This window comes from Macaca thibetana, chromosome 2 (genome assembly GCF_024542745.1).
Source record: "Macaca thibetana thibetana isolate TM-01 chromosome 2, ASM2454274v1, whole genome shotgun sequence".
NCBI lineage: Eukaryota > Metazoa > Chordata > Mammalia > Primates > Cercopithecidae > Macaca > Macaca thibetana.
In genome coordinates, this window is record NC_065579.1 from 7,748,058 (window position 1) to 7,775,634 (window position 27,577).

The following is a 27,577-nucleotide window of genomic DNA, read 5'->3' on the forward strand; positions in this document are numbered from 1 at the left end:
GGGAAAAGATTCCTCCCTCTTTCTTTTTCTCAGAGCATTTACTTTGGCCAATTTGCAATTATTGAGTACTTTTTGTACTCTTTGAAACGTATATAAATCCTTTTGAAGACTAGACAAGGCCTTTTGTCAGCTTTGTGACCTAGGAATGCCTTTTACTAGGAAGACCTAGAGGCCATCTCTTTGAAAAGTGAACATCATGGGAGATAGCACCCCTATCTCCCAGTTTCTATGGGAGTGTTGGACCCCAACTTTGGTAGGCAACTTGCACCGAGTTAAAAAACTACCTCTTGTCGTAAAGATATGAGAAGTTTGTTTTTCCTCTGACCAAAACCAGTCAGCTAACATGGATGGTCATCTCAATTACCAGGTAAAGTTAGGATGAGCTATGTGTGACAAATGGTGCTGTCAAGCTTACTTGAGGACAAGTTATTGTTTATCTTGAAAAAATGTATGTAATGGGCTGTTTGGCTTCATAAATGAGTGAGAGTTCTTTCTGTTTTTGCAATCTCTTAGTGGATTACCTATGATGTACATCACATTCTGACTTAATGCTTGCTCAAGAATAAAAAATAAATGTGTTCGCTTTCTCCCCTACTTTTACAGAGAGAATTTCTCAGGTGGGAGATTTTTATTTTAAATTTTATTTCCCCAACAGCTCCTAAACTTATAAACTCTATAATTTTCACTAAAGTAAATTTTGTTATTAAAAAACTCAACATAGAACCATGGAAAGACTAATTCCTGTTATTACAAACAGGTAGGAAAATCAGAAGAAAGAGCAAAATGGACTTCTCAGGAGGAAAAAAAAGAAAAGACAAAGTTTAAAATAATGAATAAGTATTGGTACCCATAAGAACAAATAAATGGTTCATTGCACAGCCAGGACAGGAAGAAATTTCCCTATAGACAGGTTCATGAAAAGGGTTTTGTAAAATGACTTCCAAAAAGAGAATTATCTGCCTTTGAGCTTTTGAGGCTTGCAGCTTCAGAATGGACATCATACAAACATTCATCCACCAAAGACAAAAACAGAAGGACAAAGGGAGATAAAGGTAGTAAGAGACCTTGGGAAGAAGGGAGGAAGGCAGAGAGGACAGAAGAGAGAAGAGAGAGAGGATATGTGAATCGGAATAACAAGTAACGAGAACTCATCCAAACTGTCCCTCAATGTTTCACCAACCTTATCATTTTTGCATATCCAAGACGTCCTAGATCTCTCTAAACAAAAACTCGATGACAGTGTTTTCTTGTTATGTGGGAACATCTTATCTCCTTCATTTCACTGTAAGCAACTTAAGGTTTGAAGATGAAACAAGTAGTGTTATGTTTTGGTTCCTATAATTCATTTCTGTATCATTGAAATGCCACAGGGAAAGCACAGACCCATAAAATAAATTTTTAAAAAAATAGCCTATAAAAGTAGAAAGAAGTATTTAAACAATGTCTTAATCTTAATAATCTAAAAGAAATGGATGTAACGGGCATGACATATTCAAGATCTGCTTTAATTACAGAAATAAAAATGGCAAGTCCCTACTAGGTTTGTTCTTGTACATGTCAAAAAAAATCACCCGTTAGGTTATTTTTAAAATTTTATCCTTATTTTATTTTATTTATAATTACTTATATATTTCATTTTATTTTTATTTTAAATTTATCTTTATTTATTGTATTTTATGTATTTACACACATTGTAATTTTATTAATTATACACAACATTTTGTGAAGGATCAGGAATATCACCAGAGTTATATGATACAGATGTTTTAAATATTGGAATGCGAGTAGAATAACTATGAAAACTGCAAAAGAAAAATGTAGAGATGAGAGGAGAAGGCAAAAGTGACACTAAGAAAAATAGGAATACCAGGGGAAGTGGAGAAGATGGAGATACTTGGAGAACAAATCTAAATGTAAGTCTGTTACAATCTGTATCACAAGATAGAAAAGCTTTTTTGAAATTATGCAGCTTTTCCTTGGCAAATTTTACAAAAGGAAATATAATAAACTAAAACAATGTTATTTTCCTAAGTTCAGATGCACCAAATTCTGATGCTGGACCTTACTCTGACCTTGTGATCAGCCTTCCAATTCTTGAACAAATATACAATTGTCACAGATAGACAGATATAGTCCTATTCATAAAATTAATACAAAGTATTTCCCTATGCTTTAAATATAATCCCCTGAATAATGAACTCACCTGAGCTTCTGAAAGCTCTAATCCTCCACATCACTGTAACTTTTTCTCAAAGAGGTGAGAGGAGGAGACAGACTTGATAAGATGGTAAGTCTCTGTATTAGTCTATTCTCACTCTGCTAACAAAGACATATCCAAAACTGGTTAATTTTTAAAGGAAAGCGGTTTAATTGACTCACAGATCAGCATGGCTGGGGAGGCTTCAGGAGATTTACAATCACGGAGGAAGGGGAAGCAAACACGTCATTCTCCACATGGTGGTAGGAAGAAGTACTGAGCAAAACGGGGCAAAGCCCCTTATAAAGCCATCAGATCTCGTGAGAACTCACTCGCTATCAAAAGAACAGCATCATGGGGGTAACCATCCCCATGATTCAATTACCTCCCACTGGGTCCTTCCCACGACACATGGGGATGATGGGAACTACAATTCAAGATGAGATTTAGGTGGGGATACAGCCAAACCATATCAGTCCCTTTGTACTAGGGTCTGTAAAACCCAACCACAGCAACGATGGAAACCAGACAATCTGAAAGACATCTTGCTGACAAGAATCATGGAAATACCCTGTATTTCTTTATTTCCCTCAAACACCCCTCTTCATTGAAAATGCAAGTTTTTATTCAACAACACACAGTTAAGAGCTCCTGTGGTGTGCAAAGCACTCCACCCTGCCTTGCAGATGAAAGCTGAAGACACACTCTGTGATCACGAGACAGGTTCTATCAGAACCCACTAACACAAAAGCAACCAAGTGAAGGCAAAGTTGGGTATCTGCTCTAAGACAGTGCTTCTCAAACGGTAGTATGCATAAGGAGAACCTGGAAAACTGGGTAAAATGGAGATTCACACATTCCATAAGTCTAGGACAAGACTCAAGATGCTGCATTTCTAGTCCACCCGCAGAGGCTGCTATTGCTGCTGCTCCTTAGACCACACATTGAGAAGCAACCGTGTAAGGCACAAAGTGTAAACAAAGGGCGGTGGATGATAAGTGAGCAGTGATTCATGCTAGCTGATAGTGGTAGGGAGGGTTCATGGGAAAGATCTTGCATCTCAACAGGAAGAGGAACAGAGGTGTGTATTTCTGTGTGGGTAGGTGGGGGCCAGAAAGAATCACAGAGACAGTGGGGAGCAAAGAGAAGGGAAGAAAAGAGAAGGTATTCCAAAAAGCAAAAATAATTTGAGTAAAGTTCTCAAAGCAGAAAAGTACATGAGATATTTACAGGAAAACAAGAAATCTAGTACGACTAGAGTATAACCTGCAGGTGAGTAGGCAAGGAATTACAGAAAACAGGCCTAGAACGATATGCCATGGAGAAATCATGTACATCTTATGTAGATTTAACCCTACATTTTGGAGGGCAGAGGGTATCTGATCACCAACAAGTTAGGCAAATTTCAGCTGTAAAAATTAACTCTGTAGAATAAAAGATCTTGAAATTCTAAAGTTATTCATATTCTACATTTTGATATGTATTACTTAATGCTCATTATTAGTCTTCAATATAATTGCCTTTCTGTAAATCATAGCCATCTTCAAATGAATAACCTTCCTTCAAATGAGACTGTGTAAGATCAAAACAAAATATGGCCTGTTCCCACACTCCTTAGAGTGTTCACCATTCAGCAGCCTAAAATTAAGCAATGGCTTAGTGGAATCACAAATCATTTGTATTTACTGTCAAAAGCTGCTAAATTCCCGAAATATTTCATAATGTAATATCCTGAAAAAGGAAACCACATGAGGCTATAAGAGTGCATAGGTTTTCGTACAGCTGCCTGCATGTAAAGGAACAGATCTGAGTCAATGCTGTGTGGCAAGAAACAGAGAGGACTCACGGGATGCCCAGGAAACTCAAGCAGGTTGCCAAACCCTAACGGGCTAGTTCACTGCCTCCCTGCCAACATTATTAACAATAAAAAAAAAAAGAAGAGAAAAGGTATCTAAAGCATCTAATAAATTATCTATCACTTCTTGTTTCTGTGTCTGTCCAAATCAGTAAAATATTTAAATATCACATTATCGCTCTTTGAGATAGGCTACGAGTCTCAGTAAGAGGTTCCAAGTTAATTTTTTAAATAAGTAAATGTCTAAAAGTTAAAAAAAATCTATAGTAGGTAGGAAGTGAAAACACTGTGCCCCCTTCTCCTCTCCCTTTGGCATTTATCCAGTCTCTCTCTTACTATAACCATATATAACTACTACATTCAGATGCTTTCATTTTTTCACATATAACTGGTTTTCTTTTTACAAAAATTGAATGTGTGTATATAAAAGATGCTTATTTTATTTAGTAATGTATCTTTCACATGTTTTCCAGATTAGTTTATGTAATCACATTTCCTTTAGTTAGTTTGTTTTTTAAATTATACTTTATTAGGAAAAGCATAGACCATGGTTGTCACCCTAATTCACACTTATATAGCATTGTGATCTATCATACATCATTTTTAATGGCTAAATGATTACATTGTCTAGCTTATGATAGTGTATTTAACCATGTCCCTATGGATGGCATTTTGATTATTTTCAAAAAACTGCCATTTTCAACCACATTTAGGCTTATGGTAATTTTCTTCAGGATTACTTAAAAATCATTAGGGTTCCTAGCATCTACCTAAAAGATCACAGTAAAAATACGAAATGAGTCTACTGGCCAGTGAAAACATCCAAAGAGGAGAAAAGTGAGACCTACAAAATCAGAGGCATATGGTCATACCTCAACAGCTGGTAACTCAATTACTAGACAGTGTCAATTATCAAGTAAATACCAGTAGCCAACAACTAGACAAACCAGAGCTGCAAACGGTAACTAAGATGTATCAACTTAAAAAAAAAATTTTAAAAGAATCAATTTTATTCATTGTACAGATCTTCAGATAACAACTTGGTTATCTGAGTCCTTATGGCTAAGCAGAGAAAAAGTCACAAACTTGCATGAAGGACAAATGGCTTTTACAAGTGGGCATGTTGATGGCAGGTACAAAAGTTGAGCTACTAACACCTAAAAAGAAAAGAAACCCAAAAAGCAAAAACTAGCCATATGGAGGTCTGGGGCCATTTCATGTTAGAGTCTTATGTATTTCAGCACATTCTGGGAACATCATTTACATACAGTGAAAAATAATTCATGTTCAAAATCACAGCCCCAAATTAATGAAAGTATAATTTCTCAGGATATTTGCTATGTGAGAGCAGTGTAGTATGGAATACACCTGAGAAAGACAATCTATCAAAACAGTTAAAACAAGATCCTTGATCATAGGAGACCTAAGGAAGACTTTGGGCCAACCACAGCACTAAACAGACAGAAAAACAAAAGCACAAAGGTAGCATGATTGATCCGACGTCAGTGGGTTTTTGGAAATAATCTGAGCTATTAAACCAGGATACATGAATCTTATGCCACTGTGTGTGTGGCTACTCCACAATTACAAAATTGGTCATTACAAACTGAAACTTGAACTAGAAGACACTCATTGTTTAGCATTTTCAGAGAACTGAAGAATTTACCTTAAAAAATATTGTGATCAGAAATGTGAATGTAAGTGGCCCTGCTGGGGAACTGAGAGTGAGTTATAAGTCATAGTTAATTGTTGTTGTTGTTTTGAGGAGGTAGATCTTCTAAAACCCAAGAGAAAAAAATAGCATTAATTGTTGGCCAGGAATAGAGCTGTACAAACAAGAACTTACGTTTAACACGTGGATAATGGGGAAACTAAGTCACACACATATGCAAAACTAGCAAATCTTCTTGCTTCTGTTTGGCTGACCACTAAATTTTATTGTTTTGAATCAACTAACTTTCAAAACGTAGCTTGATTGTTTCTCTCAGGGTTCATCATTGCGAAATAAACAGAGTAGGCAGTGTACTCGAAAGCACATTGCACAAGCAGGCAGGGGACTTGAGTTCAAGTTGCAGTGTACCTCCAGAACAAGGGCCTCAGGGTTGATATGTAAAGCGAGTAAACTGAATTCGATAATCTTAAACTTCCTCATGACTATTATTCATGTTTCTAGTCAGCTCTTAGCAAATAGAAAGTAGGCAAATATGGGAAATCCATATACTCTGCAATACACAGTACAGACTAAAATTCCTATATTTGGGACCTTTTTTGCAAAGGCTTTCTGAGACATATTTTAAATAGAGGACTCTGATTTTCCTAAGTCCCACACTTCCCTTTGCTGGAATTTTTTTTTTTTTAATTCTCTTACACTTTATCTTCCTATCCAGATGACATCTAGAAAATCAGAAAGGACCTCAGAAGTCAATAATGTTATTTGGGACACTATTTGGGAAGTAGAAGCCCAGGAAGGAGAGGTGACTTTCATGAGGTCAATAACTCACTAGTGGAAATATGAGAAGATGGCTTTTGATTGCCAGTTCAGGCCTGTCTACCAACTCTGAAAAGTACTAAGAAATATAACTGCCCCCTAAAAATAACATACCATTTGTATCCAGGAAAGAGTCATGTCTGAACAGGCAGCGGTCCTATATCAAAAGAAGACAGCTACTTGGGCCCAGAAGCAATGCTCAGGCTGCAAAAGGAGCTGAAGTTGCCGTTCTTTTCCCATGACTTTGTGAAGATTTATGGTGTACATGGGAAATCTTGGCCCAACGTCCTATAGGCAGCACTGGATCGGATCTCTGAGGACTCCTTACAGCTATGAAGTTCTTAACATCTTTATTTCCTGGGAACAGCTGGACTGACCTGACTTAAAATATCTGGTGAATTTCTGAAGTTTTTCTATAAGGCATGAAACTTCATAGTTTGAAATATCCAAACAAGATAGATTTGAGCAAAGCATACTGACCTGTAACATTACATTAACCAAAAAAAAAAAAAAAAATGAAGTGGGTAGGAGATTATGGAAGTCTCTGTAAATCCTGAGGGGAAAGATCACCTTATTTAATTGAAAAACACTGTCCATTCTTAGTTGCAGCACTGATCGGTAGAACCCACTGCCAGTTTTTGTATCTTTCTTTTTATTCTTTCAAATCAAAGCTGTTCATCAGCGGCTGGAGACTTCCTATCATTGCAACACTCTTTCCTTCAAGAACCAGGGAACTGTCTCAATCCTGACATTAAATCAAAGGATTATCATATTTGACTAGCAGAGCTTTCAGAGGAGTCGTAAGCCAATTAAAAGAAAAGAAAAAAAATAGAAAAAAAAAAAAAAAAAAAGGAGTGTTTCACTCCTGACATCCTGGCCTGCAAGCGGCTTTCCTTTGAAACGGCAAGAAGAAACGACTCTCAAAGACGCTTTCTCATATGCTGCCAACTGCAAAGGGAGTATTTTTCAGGGGCTGCTTGTCTGGTCTGACTCGGACTTGTTTCAGGGTGTGTCATCATTCCTCTAAGAGGTTTGGCCTGGGCAAGACTGCATTCATTAGGAATTATTTCAAAAATCCAGAGCTGGCAGCTAGTGGGAGGTTTTTCTACACGGATGTGCACCTCCCACGTGCTCTGGTCACAGACACGACTGGGCTGGTAAGAGGGCCTGACGGAACCGTGCCAGGCCCAGACACAAGTCTTCCATTCTGACACGGAGTGCTGCCAAGCGGGAAGGAACCACATCCTTCCTCATCCTAAGTCCCCTTCTTAAATCGAGTAGTTGTTCGGACAGGGGAAGCACAGGGGGGAGGGAGGAGGAGGATCACTAGTTGGTGTTAATTATAACAAGGGGAAACCTTTATTCCCAATATAAAGTTTCTAAGTGAATTCAAGACAGAATCTCAAGGCCGGAAAGGCCTTTAAATGTCATTTTGATTCAAACTCCTTTTTCCAATATTCAAATCTCCCTGGGACATCCTTGCCAAGTAGATGTCTAGGCCCCCTTTTAATATCTCTAGTGATGGGGAACTCATTACTAATTTAGTTTTCATACGGCCCTAATTGTAATAAATGTCTCTTTATGTTGAGCTGGACCCAAATCCCTTGTCACGTCAACCTGCTTATCCTGGTTGAGGTCTTTCGAGCCATGTTGGGCCTGTGCTTCCCTCTTTCTCAGACACCTATGGACATTCAGTACAGCGGTCCCAGTATTTCAAAGCAGCATTTCCACAACTTCGTGGAACTCACTTTCAAAACTAGGAGACCAGGGCGTTTCGAAAGTATTAGTTCCCCTACGCCCCTACGCCCCTCTCCAACCCTCAAAGTGAGGAAAACATACTCAGGAAATGAGAATGTCATTAACACAGAAGGAACTATCATGAATTGATTAAGGCATCTCCCACGTGCCCCAGCCGAAAAAGGAGAAAAGGAAGCAACAAGAGGCCAGAAACGCAAATGGGCTGGCTCAGTCCAAGCTGAGCTTCTAGGGAATTGTCAGACACATGAGAGTAGTAACTAAACACCTGTTACCAGATGTTCAGCTGTAAGTGTAAGCAAGCTGGATAGGAGCCATGGGATACACAGCACGCCTCAGCGCATGGAGGCAAAGCACACAATTTCATCGTGAGCTTTAGAGTCATACAGACCTGGGCTCAGGTCCTTCCCCACAGCTGTACAAGCTACTTAACCACATCGAGTCTCAATTTCCTTATTGGTGGACAGGGTCAGTAAAGCACCTCACATGGAATTAGATAAGATTATTATCCCAGTATTTTGGGAGGCCCAGGCGGGCGGATCACAAAGTCAGGAAATCGAGACCACCCTGCCTAACACGGTGAAACCCCGTCTCTACTAAAAATTCAAAAAACTAGCCGGGCGCGGTGGCGGGCGCCTGTAGTCCCAGCTACTCGGGAGGCTGAGCCAGGAGAACGGCGTGAACCCGGGAGGCGGAGCTTGCAATGAGCTGAGATAGGCCACTGCACTCCAGCCTGGGCCACAGAGCGAGACTCCATCTCAAGAAAAAAAAAAAGAAAGAAAGAAAGATGATATGAGGTAATTTTGTAAAGCACCTGGCACACAGTAAGCACTTCAATTTGTTAGCTATTATCCTTTTTCCCCTTATTACTAGAAGACTTGGCTTTGACTCTCCCAAACTTTCCCTACATACTGTACCAAATACTAGGAAGCAGAAAACCCACATATCTGGTCGAGAGCAATGAGGCCAAAACTCATGCCTGAGAACCAAGGCAAGAGAAGCAGCATGATACCAGAAAGTGCACTATGCCAGAACTAGAAAGCCAGCTACAGATCAGTTTGGCTAATTTATAAACACAGCATATTCCTCTAAGACCTTTCCGCAAAGCCAGAGGTTTAGCCTTTTTGGCCCCAGCAATCTAGTATTCTTTGAGAACGATTACACGTACTCCATTTAATAGCAGTTGCGAAAGCTTGATTTCTATATGCCTCCTCCTGTTCCCCTAAGTCCATGTCTCAATATCACTAACTACAAAATTCCCCACAGCAAGAAGCTGGGGTAGTCACCCGATTTGATGTGCCCTAGGGATCTCTTTAGGGGGGGAAAAGCCTGCAAAACCCTGCAAGGGTGCATTGAATGGAGGATATATTATGGTTTCCTAATTCACTTGCTGCTGGCTGTTGAAATCTTAGGTGATACAGCACTGACTGTAAGTGTGCGTTTTAAATAAGTCAAGACAAGTGAGTAAGTTCAGCTGTGTCTTGATAAGTAGGAAGCCAAGAGATATGGTTGGTTTTTAAACATTCAGGAGTATGTGCCGGGAAGTGCTGACGGGGAAGACTTATGGAATGACCTAATTCAAAGATGTGCAGATTTCCTGAGGGTGTTAAGGTATCCACTCAGGTATGCTTTTGTAAAGAACCCTTTCCTCTTTACCCTATGTTTGGTGTTCTGTGCTTTGATAAAAGGCAGTAAAAATACTTCAGGAAAGTGAGGAAAAAGAACAGCTGAAATTGGAACACCTGGGTTACAAAAAGCCTGTTCTTTGAGAGGAAAGAGATCTTTAAGGTGAGAATGTCCAAAAACGATGGATGGATTTTTTAAAAGTATTATTATTATTATTATTAGAGGCAGGTCCTTGCTCTGTTACTCAGGCTAGAGTACAGTGGCACAGTCCAGACTCATTGTAACCTCAAACTCCCAGGCTCAAGGGACCCTCCCACCTCAGTTCCCCGAAGTGCTAAGATCGCAGGTGTGAGCCACAGCGCCCAGCCATGAATGGATTTAGAACATGGACACAGCGTGAACAAAGATACGTCCCAAGATTACCAGGCAGCGGTGCACAGAGTGAAATGGGAAGGTGAGCAATAGCATGGTGCCCTTTGAATACACAGAACACCAAAGAGCTCTTGAATCATCAGGGGCTAAGTGGCCACTTGATGGTCATCACCACCTCTGAGCTTCAGTTTTTTCACTTGTAATAATTCAGATAAAACTGACCTTGCAGAGCGGTTATCAAATCAAATGAGATAATGAACATGTAAGTGGTTTGTAAATTGTTGGGCATTTGGATACACATAAGGGAATACTGTTGCTACCACTTTCAGTAAAGCCCCAAAGTCTTAATTTACTACGTAATAAGTATTTGTTTTTATAGGATCTCTCCTCTCAAAATGATACTGACATGATTGCATAAGCCAATTTCATTGAAGCCGATGTTCTAATTGCATGTACGCTTCTCCTTGTTCTTCACCTACTAGAAGCAAACTTACCACGGAGTTTTTAAGAAGAGTCATCTAGGCATTCCATAAGAGCATTAGAGTTGACAATAGCAGCCATAGGTGAATACACTTTGGCTTGCAACGTACACTAGCATTTTTAATTCCCAGAATGGTCCAGAACCTGTTATGATGACTCTGGGTCACCTCCTTAAGTGAGAACAGAAGAAAGTCCTGGGAATGCAAATTTTCCACCTTCATGATTATAATAGAATCCGCATTAATTGCCCCACTTATTCCCTCTCTAAGCGTTGACACCCAATGCGAGATCTAAAATACAGATCTGATAATGCCCCTCCCTTACTCAAGAATATTCAGTGTGTCTCCGTGTCTTATAGGATTAAGTATGAATTTCTTAACAGAGCATTCAATGTCCTCAAGAAACAGTGCCTCCTTGCATTCAATGATGATGTATTCACACATCATCTCCCGGTCAAACTGCGCTCTCTCCAGGGAAGGTTCCTGTTTCCCTCCTTCACTTTATGTTTTCATTATCTTCCCTTTTCTCTAAGACAAAAGTCACTTCTGTTTCTTAACTGTGCCAAAATAGTTAAACTGGAATGATGTTTCCTAGAATTCCTTACTCTCTATGGTTCCAAGTTAGGGCTGCCCATAGAGAACTTTATTCAGAGGGTCTGTCTAGGCCTCTAGGTAGTACTGCAGCTCACACATGTTGCTGATCACTGACTCACCTCCTAGATGGGGCAGCAGCCATGCCCACTGCTCTTTCTTTTTCTTTTTTTCTTTTTTTTTTTTTTTGAGTCAGAGTCTCACTCTGTCGCCCAGGCTGGAGTGCAATGGAGCTGCGATCTTCGGCTCACTGCAGCCTCCGCCTCCCGGGTTCAAGCGATTCTCCTGCCTCAGCCTCCCAAGGAGCTGGGATACAGGCCCCCGCCACCACGCCCAGCTAATTGTTGTATTTTTAGTAGAGATGGGGTTTCACCATGTTGACCAGGTGGTCTTAATCTCTTGACCTTGTGATCTGCCCGCCTCGGCCTCCCAAAGTGCTGGGATTACAGGCATGAGCCACCACGCCCAGCCATTTTTGTATTTTTAGTGGAGAAGAGGTTTCACCATGTTGGCCAAGCTGGTCTCTTGACCAGGCTGGTCTCGAACTACTGACCTCATGATCTGCCCGCCTCAGCCCTCCCAAAGTGCCGGGATTACAGGCATGAGCCACTGCGCCTGGCTGCCCACTGCTCTTTCAATTCCTGCTAGATCTTCCCTATAAACTCCTCCAAGTCTGAAGCCAGGCAGATGTGAAATTCCATGGCTAATGGCACCAGTCTCTTCTGCAGAACACCTATATCATCAAACTAGAGACTCAGGGGCTCCAATCCATCCTCTTCCATGTCACATTCAGATTTCACTTCTGACTGTCTGCCTACCACAGGCAGAGGCAACAGACTTCAACAGGCTTCCTAACCAGTGCCTTCTGAGGATTTAACTGTTCTCTGATCTCCCAAATATCCTACCCTAGGCCTTCAGTTGCCCAGTTTCTCCCACAATTGTAACTCTCTCTGATAAATCGCACAATCCATATCATTCACTTACCCCGATCAGACCATAACTGACTTACCGCTTCTCCTCACCAATCTCTCTATGTCCGACCTGCCCATCACTTCAATACCCACTTTAAATACAACTTCCTTCTAAAGCCCTTCCTGAGTGACACAATTGTCTTTCCTTTGAAATACCAAAATGTTTTATTACCTTATATATCTTTTCAAAAGACATTATGTATTCTCATACTATTTGAAATACTGTATAAATTGTATTATAAACCCCTGTGTATGTTCTATCTTTCAGTTGTGTTTGTGTATTTGCTTTTTTAATTCTCTGTATCTCACCAGTGTCTTGCCTACAGAAGTTTCTCAGAAAATGCTTATTGTCCTAAAGAGTAAATGAATTATCCCTACCAAGACTCCCGTTTTATTAACACAGGCAGCTGAAACCCAGTGTTACTATGTGTGGTATCACCTCACTTATATGAAGACTGTTTCTATAGCGGCCATAACTTTTAACTTCCTTACCTTGGAAAAGAGTTTCTCTAGTCCACATTCAAAGCTATGTATTCTTATTATATACCCAGTCCAACAGATTCATTACCCAGCTTCCTAGTCTACAGTAAAGCAGAAACGGCCAATTGTATGGGGAATGGAGAGCCAGATGTGCCGAAAGCAACGAGAACTAGCAGACAACCAGAGCGAGAAAGGCCAGCAAATGTACGAAAATCGGACTACACAAATTTAACAGTATATCAGTCTGGGACCATTTAGTATACGAGTAAATGATCTCACCTCAATAAATTCCACAGGAATTGCAGTCCACTCCAATTAGCTGTCCTGCATAACTAAGATTAAGTAACGCTCCATATTTTAGAATAATCTCCTTCTGAAATGATTCTTAAAGCAAAAATTTAAGAAGAAAGGTATATATTGAAACTTGCCATTTAAAAAAATCCTGCAGCAATTCCCATTCTCAGAGAGAGAAAGATGAAAAGGGAGACGCATTTATTTTCTCATGCATTCATTCAGCAAATATACAGTGAGTGTCAATTATGAATCAGGCACCATTCTCGTGTATGTGTGTGTATGGGTGTGTAGACCTTTCCTTAAAATACTTTATCAAATAGTGTCAGGAACATCGAAACATCGGAACTTTACTTGGAAAATGCAGAAGGATAAAAGTTACACCTTTTAAACATGCCATAAGAAGAACAAAGGCAAAAAAAAAAAAAAAAAAAAAAAAAAAAAAAAGGAAATAAGCACCATATTGGGTCCCTACAAAGAAGCAAACAAATGTAATCCACAAAATAGAACTCAGCTCATTGTCACCAGCTTCTTCCAGGTCAAAGTAAACTGTCAACTGGAATGAAGCTTCCTGCCTTCCACAGGCAACCTTTGCCTCATTTCTCTGCCAAACGTGTCTTCACGGCAGGCGAGGTCCCTGGAGACTCCAAAGGTGTGCAACCCTGCACAATTTGCTTTCAAAGAAAAATGTGGCAAAACACAAGACATATTTGATTATCACCACAGCCTCGCGAAACACACACAGAGGCAAGCATGTCAAGCATGTGACTTTTTATTTTTATGTTTCAGTTGTAAATTTGGTTTACGACTCAAATTTAAAATTTGTATATGACTGCAGTAAAGATTGAATGAGATAGTGAAACTAAAACACTCAGCACAGCTCCTGGCACACAAGAGGCGCAGGATCAATATTAGGTCCTAAACCTCCAGCAAGTTCTGTAAATTAACCTTATTAAGTGTTATCTGGGGCAAAACTTTGTCTTCTGCTGTTTTTCCCTTGTCACCCAAAATGCTCTGGGATCATCACTGGAATACAAAGTAGCTTTCCAGCAAGGTAGATCCAGGCTGGGGAGATAGACAGGCAAGGTTGGAAGTGCTGCCTGTAGCTATGTCAGATGTATGAAGGAAAAAGGGTGGTCACACAGCACCTTTTGCTCTCATATTGTTCTCCAGAACTGGCCTTCCTTCCTATAAGAGGGCCCTTCAAAATCCACACTGCATACCCTGCTGAGGGCAGGGTGCCAGAATGAGCCCTGGAACAAAATTAACATCACTGATTATATGATTGAATCTTTGGCTTTGATTTTTAAAAGAAAGTTAATAAAACAAGCACAACTAAAAACCTGCCTGGTACCTAACTATAATCATGTTTAGGGAGGTTATTTTAGTTCAAAAAATAATAAAAACAGTTCAGATAGACTTAGCTCTAATTATGTCCCAGGCACTGTGCTAAGTGCTTTACATGCATACTTCATGTAATCCTCACAACAGCCCTATGTTTGTGACAACAACATAGATGAAGAAACAGGTTTAGAGATGTTAGTAATTTTACGGTATCACAGAGGTAGTGAGTACCTTCTGCCTGCCTAAGTTGTCTGGGTCTAAAACCCACGTTTTTATCACTATCTGCTAATGAAATGATACTTGAAAGAAGAGGTCCTGGATTAATTCACTGATTCAATACACTTACGAACTATTCCTTCATATAAGATACCACAAAGTGAGTGGGACAAATAGAGGTGAATGAATTTGCAGGTTTACTGTTTACAATCAAAGGGCAGAATAGTATAATGATTAAGCTTGCTCAATTTCCAATATTGACTCTACCACTGGTCAACTCTGTGACTCCAGGTCTCAGTTTTGTCTTGTGTAAAATGGTGATTATAACTTCACCTGCCACGTACGGTTATCCCGAGACTTCAAAAAGAAATTATTTATAGAAAATTTAAAATACAGTCTGGCATGTTACCAAGCTATTTTAAACTCATATTATGAAGAGGCATGTATGAGATTATACGTGCATGTGCCCAGTAAACACATCACGGAAGAGATGACCTGTAAGCTACTTCTTGAAGAGTTAAACTTGTAGAGTCAGAAAGAAGAAATTGATCTTGTATGGAATTAAATTTGCCTTTCACATGCTTACTCTTCACTACAACAGATTCAAGAAACTGGTAGCTGAAGTTTCATAAGGAAATAGCTCTAGGTTCAATGTTTTTGGGAATTGATTACATAAAACACCTACACAAGAACTGTAAAATTTCTAGCTGAATTGAATTGAGCAATAGTGCATACATTTCCATCCATTACTTAATGCATTTGGAAATAAGAATGGTGTCATTTGAGAAAAAGCAAAGCCACATATACATATATAGGTTTTCCCTATTTTAGCTGGGTTTTTGTTTTCCCCTTTGAAACATTCTAATGGGAACGAGAGGCTACGAATGAAACATCAATGAAACCAAATTGTCTTTCTCATCTGTTCATAGCAGCCTACAGGATGAAATCAGAGCAGTTGGTCTTCTCATCTTATAAATAAGGCCTTCCATTTTCCCTCACTCTCTTTTCAAGGCTCTAAATATCTTTGACCTGGTCATCATCCTGCTTCTGTCTTTTCAGTGACTTCCTGCTACACTTTGTGTAAAATCCTGACTCCTCACCATAGCTTGCAGGACCAGTCTGACCTAGCCCCTGCCCACCTTAGAACCTTATTTCCAGCTCTTCACTGCCTCTTACTTGGCCCCCCACCTCAGTGATGACCTCAGGCCTATCCTAGGTCCTTCTCAGGCTTCTGTCTTAGTTCAAATGTCAGTTTCTCGGAGATTGCTTCTCTGACTACTGTACTCAAAAACTGTCCCCCTTCTACGTCCCTCCAATGTTGGCTGCTGTTGTAATCTTAGCCTTTCATTTCTTGTCCTGAAATCACTTGTATTTCTTATTTGTCTGTTGTCTCTTTACTCATATGTACATATTTTTGTCTTTCTCCCTATCGCTGTAGCAACCTAACAAGTAAACACTTCAACACCTCTGTTTCCTCAGGTAGCTTTGAAAAACTCCTAAATATACAGATAAATATATACTTATACTCATTTTTACATACACATATATACACGTACACATGCATATATATGTACATAGACATAAAGTATTACTTCAATATTTAAATATATACTCAACACTTCAAATATACATACTTACATACATATACATATGTATATGTATGTGTGTGTGTATATATGTGTGTGTATCTGAGCGTATATATATGTCAAATTTTATTTCAATATTACATGTATAATTCACTGTCTTATCCAGTTCTATCTCTTTCTAGTTCTTGAGGACAAACAATCACACTAACATCTATCCATATACTTCTTTATTTATCATTGCCTCCTTATGGGCCATTTGCTTTTTGCTAGAAACTATTCTGGGCACTTGGGATACAGCAATGAGCAAATCAAGTGTCCCTGTCCTTGTGGACTTTATAATCTATTGGAGGTGAAATAAAAAATAAGAAATGAGGAAAGGATTGCCTATGCAATAAATAATGCTGGGGTAACTGGCTAGCCATATGAAGAAGATTGAAATCGAACCCCTTCCTTACACCATATATAAAAATTAACTCAAGATGGATTAAAGATTTAAAACCCTGGAAGACAACCTAGGCAATGCCATTCTGGACAGAGGAATGGGCAAAGATTTTTCATAATAAAGACACCAAAAGCAGTTGCAACAAAAGCAAATACTGACAAATGAGATCTAATTAAAGAGCTTGTGCACAACAAAAGAAATGATTAACAGAGCAAACAGAAAACCTACAGAATGGGAGAAAAATTTTGCAAACTATGCATGTGACAAAGGTCTAATATCCAGCATCTAGAAGGAACTTAAAACAAATTTACAAGAAAAAACAACCCATTTAAAAAAAAATGGGCAAAGGACATGAACAGATGCTTTTCAAAAGACATACATGAAACCAGCAAGCATATGAATAAAAGCCCAACATCACTAATCATTAGAGAAATGCAAATCAAAACTACAGTGAGATACCATCACACACCAGTCCGAATGGCTATTATTAAAAAGAAAAAAATAACAGATGCTGGCCAGGTTGCAGAGAAAAAGGATCACTATTGGTGGGAGTGCAAATTAGTTCAACCATTGTGGAAGACAATGTGACAATTCCTCAAAGAACTAAAAAGAGAAATACCACTCAACCCAGCAATCTCATTACTGGGTATACACCCAAAGGAATATAAATTATTGTATTATAAAGACACATGCATGTGTATGTTCACTGAGCACTATTCACAATAGCAAAGACATGGAATCAACCTAAATGCCCGTCAGTGGTAGACTGGATAAAGAAAATATGGTACATATACACCATGGAATACTATGTAGCCATAAAAGGGAATGAGATTATGTCCTTTATAGAAACCTGGAGAGAGCCGGAGACCATTATCCTTAGCAAACTAACACGAGAACAGAAAACCTAATCCTGCATGTTCTCACTTAGAATTGGGCGCTACATGAGAACACATGAACACATAAAGGAAAACAACACCCACTGGGGCCCATTGGAGGGTGGTAGGTGGGAGGAGGGAGAGAATCAGGAAAAATTACTAATAGGTACTGGGCTTAATACCTGGGCGATGAAATAATCTGTACAACAAATCCCCACGGTACACGGTTACCTATGTAACAAACCTGCACATGTACCCCTGAACTTAAAATAAAAGTTAAATTTTAAAAATAGACTAAATAATAAAATAGTATGTGTAAGCTTATAAGGTAACAAATGCCACAGAATAAAGGAAAAACAAAAGTATGGTAAGAGAGATCAGGATTTCAGAGAGCAAGCAGCCCTATTCTTGCTTCCCCTACGCCAAACCACGCAAATTCAAACAATCCAAGTAGCCTTCCCTGAGAAGATAGTGAACAGACTTTAAGCAAATGAAAGAGTTAGCCATGTCGCTATCGAGGACATTCAGTCAGAGAAGAAATAAAATATAAGTTAAACAAAGTCATGAAAGGTATTTCAAAGACTGGCTTCTACAGTAAAACTGTATTTTAGGCACTTCATATATTATATATATTAAATTACTTTTCCCCACAACTCAATGAATAACATAGAAACGTTAAATAACTTCATTAGGTTTACACCGAGGGAGCAGAATTTGAACCCAAATTCAAACCCCCACAATATCCTGCCTCTCAGTATTGAAAATTCTAATCCAGTGATTCTTAGATTTCAGTGCAGAAATCCTAGATATCCGCTCATTTCAGAAGCTATCCACATGATTCTGATGTAAAGGATCCATGCACTGCAATTTATCACTGGTCTAATTCCTCCTACACATGAAAGATCCTGAGATATTTTAAGGTAAATATTACATTCATTTCCTATCCTTTGCCATCCCAATTGTTTGCCAAATTGTGGCACATTCTCTCAGACCAGCTGGGGCATCTACTTGATATACTCCCCCTCTCCATCTGAGATTCATCAAATGAGAGAGGCTTTGGGTAAACAGCAGTGCTGAATGAAGAGGAAGGAACGAATATTTACTGAGTGCCTTCTAGGTGCCAGCTATTAAGAGCTAGGGACTTAATATATTTTATCTTACTTGAACCTTACTAATAAACAGAGAGAGAGAGAGAGAGAGAGAGATCGAGAGAGAGAGAGAGAGAGAGAGAGAGATAATAGGAAGGAAGGAAGAGAAAAGAAGGAAGAAGAATGAAGGGAGGAAGGGAGGGAGGGAGGGAGGAAGGAAGGAAGGAAGGAAGGAAGGAAGGAAGGAAGGAAGGAAGGAAGGAAGGAAGGAAGGAAGGAAGGAAGGAAAGAAGGAAGGAAGGAAGGAAGGAAGGAAGGACGGATGGACGGACGGACATGTTTGTTACCATTTTACAGTGAGAAAACTAAGTCTGGACAGGCTAAGCATGCAGTACCTAGAATTCAAACCCAGCCCTGATTCTGAAGCCAGCCTACTTCTTACTATCTACTCTCTCCATTCAATCTGCTGCCCCCACCACTGTCTCACTCTGTAATTGGGAAACTGAAGTATACTCTTCCAGAAAAGTGCTATTTAGTGTGTATTACCATTCTCAAGTCTCCATCATTTCTATAAACAGAAAGAACTCACATTTTAATGAGAGCGAAGCTTCTTCTGTGGGCACTAAAAGCTCAAAAGAAGAAAGCAGAAAATGTGTACTCATAATGCTAGAATCCAAATTAAAGCGAAACATTTTATCCTTTATTTTGTTGTAGAAAACTATGGAGATTAATGGTGATACAAAACTTGCTTTTTTTTTAAAGAAAGGTTCTATTTTCATTTCCCAAATATTAAATGCCCATGTGCCTAACCGAGTCATCTACTTTTTCTTCCCATCCCCAAACCTGGGTCCTGAAGGGGATGGGGCAGATGGGGAATGGTCTGCAGGTCAGAGTAAGGTGGTAGAATCACATCCTTAAGGACATAAAGGGGTCTTCATGGAACTGACTCTCAGTGCAGTACTCAGTTGTAATTCTCACTGAGGCCAATGAGATACCTCCTAAGACACTGTTCTACAGTCAGAGATTTATAAAACACTCTATCTTAGACATAATATTTTCCAAATTCCTCATTTTCAGGGTGAAAGCAAGGAGTCTAGAGAAGGAAAAGCAACTAACCAGGAACACGGTTGATTGAGGAAAAAAAAAAACATAATCCTGGAATTAGAAAACTAGGGTCCAAGTCCCGGTTCTACTATTTATTAGCTGCTTGGCCATAGTAAATACATAGCCCCTTTGAGACCCAGGATGTAAAACGTTAGCAACACCTGCCCTGATTACCTCAGAATTATTGTAAAAAGCCAAATGTTACATGTGTATACATTTGTATATACAATAACAAGCATGTTGAAGACTTAAAGTTCTATATAAACAAAAACTGTATTATTTAAACCTGGACCTTTCTTTTTCTAACTTAGTATCCATCTGGGCATGCAATGGAACCATTCTCATTGCTGTTGTTAATTGTAATAGAGGTTAAAATCCCTATGCACAAGGCTGTTAACAAATGTCATGGCATATGATTGACACTTACCAAAAGCCTCACAAGATGGGTTTTATTATCCCCATTTTTACAGATCATAAAAATAAGGCAAAGAGAGACCAAATAATTCGGCCAAAGTCAAACCCAGGCAGGTAAGTCTGACGTCAATGTCCACTATATTAAGCAAACACAATTTTAAGTTGCCAGAGCATCTAACCATACTGGCTTTAATAAACTGCTATCAACGAAAGGAACATTTCCAGACATAATGCTTATAAAACGACTGCTTCTCACTTCTGTTGCCATTAGCATTGATTGGCAGAGGAGGAAGCCAGTGTAATCATGAGGACTTTTATGCCAGAAAGGTAGAAATCACAAGCATCTGCTGGATATAAACTAGACATAAAAGGTTACCTGTTCTTATGTTCAACTGATGCCAATTATATCAAATAATAGTTGAACTGATATAAATTCTTCAATGCTTTTAGAAATCTTGAGATCGAAGCTCGTTGCAGCTGCCCACTTCAATGGAAACTTCCTACTTTCTCTCTGGCAATTTATGTATGACACTTGACACTGGTCTTGCTGTCAATATATGCAAAAATGCACTTCAGCATCATCCTTCACTGTGTTTTCTGCAAAACGCCCTTTATGATTAGGACAGAAACGGGTTTTCCCATCATTAAGCTAGTAATGTCTGACCTTCTTGGAGCCGACGACTCCTTATCATTGTCTGATTTTGTGACCACAAAATTAAATGAAACTAAAACTACTAGTCTGTAGAGGCAAACTTTGACATAACTAATATTATTGATAAAGCATGAGAAATCCAGAAAGTCAATTTTGGACCTACTGACATAATATGAACCCATCATCATATTATTCAATTTTGCCCTTTTTACATATGAGTTACTGTGCTAGGCACAGGGCAGAATAAACCATATTCTCAGCTGATATTTTAAGGTAAATATCACATTCATTTCCTATCCTTTACCATCCCAATTGTTTGCCAAACTGTGGCACATTCTCTTCGACCAGCTGGGGCATCTACTCAACATACTCCCCCTCTCCATCTGAGATTCATTAAATGAGTAATGATTTGGGTAAACAGCAGTGCTGAATGATGAGGAAGGAATGAATATTTACCAAGTCCCTTCTAGGTGCCAGTTAGTAAGAGCTAAGGGCTTAAAATGCTTTATCTTTCTTTAATTTCACTAATAAATAGAGCTAGATAGAAAGATGACTGACACACAGATTAGATAGATAGAGACATTTGTAAGTCTCTCAGCTGATGGCATGGCTTATTCTGCCCTGTGCCCAATGGAGATGAACAAAAACAAAGGCACAAATTACAAATTCCTGGACCACAGTAAAAAAAAAAAAAAAAAAATCACAATAGAGATAGAAGATGTAATATGCATTTAAAGGGGTTTTGTGAGCTGGAGAAAATCAAGAAAGGATTGGAGCAGTATGTTTGGAAAGGAAAGAGTAAAAGAAGAGGAGAAGACAGAAGCTGAGGTAGTATGGTGTGAGAATACAGAGAGGGGGCATTCACAAATCTGGTTATATAAGTTTCCAGATTTCATGGTGTGGTATCTAGTAAATATGCTGTAGTGGAACAAAAGGATTTGCACTCAGGCACACACAGGTTCCAATCTTTACTAATTGGGAAAACTTGGGCAAGTCTGTAAGTCTCTCTGAGCCTCAGTTCTTTCATTTGTAAAAGGCAAATAATAATATATATCTGAGAGTTATTTTTGTGTTTAAATGAAATCACAAAAATGCACGTGCTGATGAAATGCTGACTTCTCTTGACCATCTTTGTTTGTTCAGAAAAATACATCTCCAGGGAGTAAAACAATAAGAGCATTTTCTTTTTACTCCCCCTTCTCCGTTTTAGCTTTAACTTTTGCAAATAGATGTGATTACAGAATCTCAAAGTTGAAAGGAATCTTAAAGATACACAATGCATTATAGCAAAAGAAATTTAGAGATCATCGAGTTGAGCTCTCCCACATGTTAGGTCCAAAGGTAAAGATATTTCTCAGTCACAGGCAAGGTAGTACCAGGATGAGGATGTAGGATGGTGGTTGGATAGGTCATTCGTTTTAGTCTAAGTCCTCAGTTCTAGTCCAGAGGTGGGACAACTGGAAGTTTTTCCTAACTGTAGAATAAAATGCATAGATGAGTCTCAGCATCATGTCTTGCTTTGTGCTGTTACATAGGCTGATATGGTTTGGGTCTGTGTCCCCACCCAAATCTCATCTTGTAGCTCCCTTAAGTCCCACATGGTATGGGAGGGACCCAGTGGGAGATGATTGAATCATGTGGGGTAGGTCTGTCCTGTGCTATTCTCGTGATAGTGAATGGTTCTCACAAGATCAGATGGTTTTAAAAACGAGAGTTCCTCTGCACAAGTTCTCTTTTTTGGCCTGCTACCATCCACGTAAGATGTGACTTGCTCCTCCTTGCCTTCCGCCATGATTGTCAGGCCTCCCCAGCCATGTGGAACTATAAGGCCAGTGAACCTCTTTCTTTTACAAATTGCCCAGTCTTGGGTATGTCTTTATCAGCAGCATGAACGCAGACTAATACATAGGCCATGCTACGTAACTCTATGAGCCTCAGTTTCCTAAAAAAAAAACCACGCAGGATTATTCTGAGGATTGAATGAGATGATATATTTAAGACACTCAGCACAAATAATCATGGAGACAAGTAAAGAGTGGCTGTTAAATTTTGATGATCATAATTTAACAGACTAATACATTGAAGGAGTTGTTGGCAGAAGACAGAATCAGTGTTTATTAAATGTTTTCTATGAATAAGATGCTGAAACAAATAGGGAGTTAAGCTTCTAAGCAGGCATCAGTGTCCCTATTTCCTAGCTGCGGAGCCAAAAGATCATCATAGAATAACTTCCCTCAGATTTCAGCCAGACTCTCAAAATCCACACTACCACAGCTGCTAGAGAGAGTTAGAATAAAGTCAGACCAAAGGGATGTCTCCTAACAACCCTATCAGTGTAAACCATCCATTCTAGTTTAAAAAAAAAAAAAAAAAGCAGCAAATGAATGGCTAACCTGAATTTATCTACCAAAATATCACTTACCAAATGTTCTGTAACCTTCCTGTTCTTTGGTGTTTCTTCTTTTTTCTTTTCTTCTTCTTCTTCTTTTTTTTTTCTTTTCCTACACAGAACAATTTCCAAAATGGGCAAAGAGCACAGTAGGTGGCTCTCTTTAATATTTCATGGGTAAGGCAATGGTGACTCACCAGATCCTACATCTGTGTCACCAGCAAAAGCCTGATGAAGTTGATCAACAAATGAAGCTGTGTATAGGCTGGAGATAATCTTTGTTTTTTGCTACGTCCTCTGATTTCCTCAAGCCACATTCTGCTTTCCTAACTGTGCCAGGTAAGATGATGTTAACTGCTTACCTATGGGAGCAAACATATGCTCCAAAATGCCAAAAGCAAAGAGCAAAAAGTTTCTTCTACAACTGCGTTTGCAAGGCTGTGTGCTTGCTACAAAGAAGAGGGATCTAACAGCCTACAAGAAGTCTCAGTAGATGAACAGCCCCACTGCTTGGGCCAGAAACAGATCCCTTCATCTTCCTACATGAGCCTGCAGCCATCACTTTCCACAAGGAGGACTGAAACTCCAGACAAGTCATCAGCACCACCAGGAAGCAGTGGTCTCTTTCTGCAAATGCCACCTTTGCACACTGTTCTGTTTACTCTACTCAGTACCCACAAAATTGTCAAAAAAAAAAAAAAAGTTGAATAATGCTATGGACACTCATGACATTCATTGTTCAATCCTCTTCCCAGCCTTTGAACTAGCATGCGGATGGCAGAGGGAAGAAACCACTTACAACAGGAAGAAAAGAGCGACATAATTCTGTACTCTGTCTTCTTAGTTAGCACCCTTTCTCTTAGGAATCAAAGGTGTATTACATCAAACACAGAAGAGCAGGAAGGTTGTCTCAGAGACCATTGCTTTAAATACCCTTTTATGATAGTCGGCCCCACTAAACTCTACAGAACTGTGCTTAAGGATTGTTCTCTTAGCAAGGAAATACCCACTTTTCAACAAAAATGATATCCTCAAATAACCAGACAAATAAGGTCAACTTTATAACTGAAGTAAACTGTTAATATCTCATTGGCGAGGAAACAGAGTGTGATGGGAAATGCCCTAAACTAGACATGAAAAGGTGTGAACTGTATTCCCAGAGTTAAAACATACTAACACATGACCTCTAGCAACTTTTCATTTCTCTGAGTCTCATTCCAGATATGTTCTCAATAAATTGAGACTAGCTAAGAAGAGATATCATTTAATGAGCACCTATTCACTACATCACTTGACACTATTCTATTGCATTTATTCTTTATACAGATTTTTAAGCTAAGCATTTTCTTTCCATTTTAGAACTGGATAAAACAGAAACTTTAAATGATTAAATAAACTGCTCAATATCACCCAACTACTCAGGCATGAGGGCTGGAATTTGAAATCAAGTAGATCTGACCACAAAACCTGGGCTCCTTCCTCTATTAATATTCTTTCCATGTCCTCCCAGGGCTATTGAGAGTCACAAGGAGTATCACATACGCAGAATGCACTTTAGAAATTTTAAAGTTCTACACATATATATGGTTTTGATAACAAGTAATAATCTATATAAAGATATGGGTATAACTGATCAACCTTTCTTTGAAGAATCAGAACCAAGGGGATTAGCTTTTAATTTCCCTTCCATCCTCATGATCTGACCTTATTTTGAACATTTTCCTTTTCCCCCACAAGGCCCCTGTCTCTCAGGCACACATTCAGACGTATCCCAGCCAGCTCACCCCAATGCATGTACAGGCAACGAGCTGATGGAAGCAGGTGATCCCATCCTTTACTAATGCTTGGTGTGGGAGGTACCTAAGTGGGTACCACTGGGCTCTTATCTTCCATCAAGATGTATCACATCCTGTTCTCAAGCACTTATCAACACTGCATACAAATGCTATGGACTGTGAAGGAGGCAGCCAACTACAAATGCTGGACACTCAATTTAAGGAGTCATGGCAAAGCCAGTAGACAGTAGTAAATCATTGCATGAAGTCCATCAGAATAAAATCAATTGTCATGACTAGGGTAAGGGTGTAGGAGGGAATCCATTTAATTTTAAAATACCAATAATACAGGAAGACTAGTGTGGGCATGCGAATGTCTGTGTGTTCCTGTTTAAGTAAGGCAAGTTTGTGTCCAGAAGGGTCTGCATTTAGCAGCATCTCTGTACAATCCAAAAGAAATATATGAGAATTCGGTTGTTTTCTGATACTAGATGAAAAATGTAAGGTTGTTCGGCTGACCTAAGAGAGCAAGGATAGAAGGCTTAGAACAATCTGTAACATAGCTGCAACTTCCAACTTTCTCTTCTCGTCTTTCTGCCTCTCATCCATTTCAAGACCCTCTCTGTCAATAAAGGATGTTTCAGATCAGGGCTGAAGTTTGACCTAAAAACTACTAGGAAATTCACATCACCGAGAAACATCAATTTTACATTTCGAGCTAAGCACCCATGACCCACATCACACATGGACAACATTCAGAAAATTCTTCTCATAAAAGAGCTGCTCAAATTCAAAAGAAGAAAGTCACCACATTTACAGATTTTTTTTTTAAACTCCTCTCTAAGGTAGTATGAAATCACCTTTCTGAAAACCCACTGTCTGCAAGGTTACTATGTAATAATATTTAAAATAGTTGCCATCAGTTTTGAACCAACCAGATGCCAGGCCAGGCACTGTGCTAAACATGCTACTTGAATCGTCCCATTTCATCCTCCCAACTACCCAAAGGGTTCATTGTGACCATTATAAATCTCCATTTTGCGGCTGAAAGAAAGAAAAGAAAGGAAGAAAAAAAGAAAAGAAAAACCCAGTATCAGAAAGGTGGGATAATTTGCCCAAGTTCACACAGCTAATACATGGCAGAGCTGGAGTCAAAGCCAAGTCCTCTTTCTCATCCAGTAGCTAAACCAGGGATCTGTACAGCAGAGCAGCAAAATGCTTCGCGCGGCGCCCTGGTTCACAATCTCACAACCAGAAGGTGGAAGGAAGACAGGCTGAGGGCTAGCTCTTCAAGGAAACGGCAGAAGTTTGCTTCTTTTGTTTGTGATTTTCTGTTTAACCCAGCTTCCTTGCTCCCTCCCAATATTTAGAAGAGGGAAGGGACTCTACGGTTCCATGAAGTCAGCTCTTCCCAAGTGAGGAGCACCCTGTACCCCACAGGGCCACTAGCTCCGCTTCCTCCGGGGCTGGGAAGAAACAGTACCATAGGAGGTCACTGGCGCCCGGGCCTCCCTCCTCCCTCCCAGTGCTCCTCCAGAAGCTGGTAGGACACCCTGGGCAGGGGCATCTTTCTGAGAAAGCAGGTCAGGGGAAGAGGGAGTGAGGCTGCAAGCAGCATTTTCCCAGGCTGTCACAGCTCTGGACTGAGAGCGACGTGATACCGAGCGAGCATGCTGGGACACACCGCTTCCTTCTATCCTCAGAGCTTCCAGCAGCGGTCTGGAGAAACCAAGGCGGAGATGGGGGCCGGGGGTGGTAGCGGGGAGGGGGCGGTGAGGAGGAAAACAAGGGTAGATCCCTCAAAGGGCTGAGGATGGGGGCGGCAACGAGCAGACGTCCCACAACTGCGTTACTTAAATCCCTGCAAAGCAAAGATAGGTCTCTGAACGTTTGGGTTCGAATCCGGGCTACAGCCCTGACTAGCAATATGACCTATCCCAGCCGCTGCCTCGTTCTGTGCCTCAGTTTCCTCCTCTGTAAAGTAGGAGGGTTTAACGATACGATCTCTAAGAATCCATCTGCCCTGAGATTCTGCGGCTCGGCGACTTCTGAGCCCTCACGGCGGCGCGAGACTCACCTTTCTTGGGAAGCTGAGCGGGCGCAGCAAAAGCAGCCGGGATGGGTGCAGTGTCGCCGGGCACTGCTTCTTTCCGCGCCTCTGGCCAAAGCGGACCCCGGAGACCTGGATTCCGGCGGTCTTCCCCAGTGAGCCTCTTACTTTCCGCCGCACTTTCTTTTCCCCCTTTGGGGCTCCTCCCCCGGAGCGGCGCGATTGGCCACGGCCTCACGGCTCAGGCTCCACCCGCCGCCTTGGCTCGCGATCCATCCGAGCTCTGGGCTTGCAGGAGCTGCGGCCGCGGGGCGGCGCCCTGGACGGTCCCGCCCGCTGCGAGGAGGAGCTGCGCCGCGCCCGCCTGCGGACGGATGCAAGGCTGCGCTCGGCCCCTTCGGCTCCCTGCCACCGCCTGTGCGGGCTTGAGCGCACTGGGAAAGGAGAGGGTTAGTCCTGCAGCGCAGCTTGGCACGCTGCCAGGCGCTGTGGGAAGCTACGCCCCTCACTACACACCGAGGCGCACACATGTGCTCA

At 40.3% G+C, this 27,577-nt stretch overlaps 1 protein-coding gene across 3 annotated transcripts in view; it reads right to left on the reverse strand.

Moving 5' to 3' along the window:
* The window catches only part of IL1RAP (interleukin 1 receptor accessory protein), a 149,677-nt gene extending 122,409 nt beyond the window's left edge, over positions 1-27,268 (reverse strand). For 2 of the 3 annotated variants that reach the window (XR_007723316.1, XM_050779255.1), the window contains exon 1: positions 27,068-27,268. The gene's annotated coding sequence lies outside the window, so the exon portion shown is untranslated. The remainder of the gene's footprint in view (positions 1-27,067) is intronic. The other variant, XM_050779256.1, reaches the window with a different exon arrangement.
* Between the last annotated feature and the right edge of the window lie 309 nt (positions 27,269-27,577).